Below are 960 nucleotides of genomic sequence, written 5' to 3' on the forward strand. Positions count from 1 at the left end.
TATATATATATATATCATCTTATTTAATATATCTATTTTGAATAAAAAATAAAAAATATACTTTAAATCTTGGCCCAATATATAACATTTTATGGTTGTGTTATTAGGGTTGTCAAAATGACTATTTGTTCTTGAACAGCTCTTGTTCAGCATGTTAAGCAAACTAGCTGAACTCAAAAGCACTTTTTTGTGTTCTAAATATAAACGAGCCGAACATGAAAATATTTTTTGTGTTCTAAATATAAACGAGCTGAATACAAGTTGTGTTGAGAAATTTAGGGCGAATAAAAAAAAATCGACACAAATCCAGAAGAACGCACAGAGATTTAATGAGGTTTGACAAATATGACTATATCCTCAGGAGCAGAGCGGCGGCTTTCCTTCAATTCAGAAAAGGTGTACAGAATATTCAGAATTCAGACATAGGATTATAAACAGCATATAAAACCCTACAGTATAATATGTAATTACACAATTACCCATGTACCGTACCACGGGTACAACGCCACCACATCCCCAATCCACATAACGAAACTCCTCTGATTGGAATTTTTTTGCTCCGCTCCACTGACTCGCTTTGTTCCGCTCCAACATCTGTCACTCACATGGTATATGAGCCATACCTAACACTTTGTTCTTGAGCAGCTCGTGTTCGATTTGTTAAGCAAGCGAGCCGAACTCGACCGCAATTTTTTTGTTCAAAATATAAACGAGCTAAATATGAAAATACTTTTAAAATTTTTTTAATAAAGGCTGAAAGAGACATATTTTAATTTAATTAAAATAAGATTAAATTAATTTGATTTGAAAATAAAGGGTGATTACATCGTTCTATTAATGGGATCCACAAGTGTTTTGATTGTTAATAATGTTAATAACTCAATGATATTAATTGCTTTGATATAGATAAATGACATTAATTGTTCTAATATGATGTGATTAACGTCGATTCCATATGCT

The sequence above is a fragment of the Phalaenopsis equestris genome, unplaced genomic scaffold (assembly GCF_001263595.1).
Source record: "Phalaenopsis equestris unplaced genomic scaffold, ASM126359v1 Scaffold000973, whole genome shotgun sequence".
In the NCBI taxonomy this organism is placed as follows: Eukaryota; Viridiplantae; Streptophyta; class Magnoliopsida; order Asparagales; family Orchidaceae; genus Phalaenopsis; species Phalaenopsis equestris.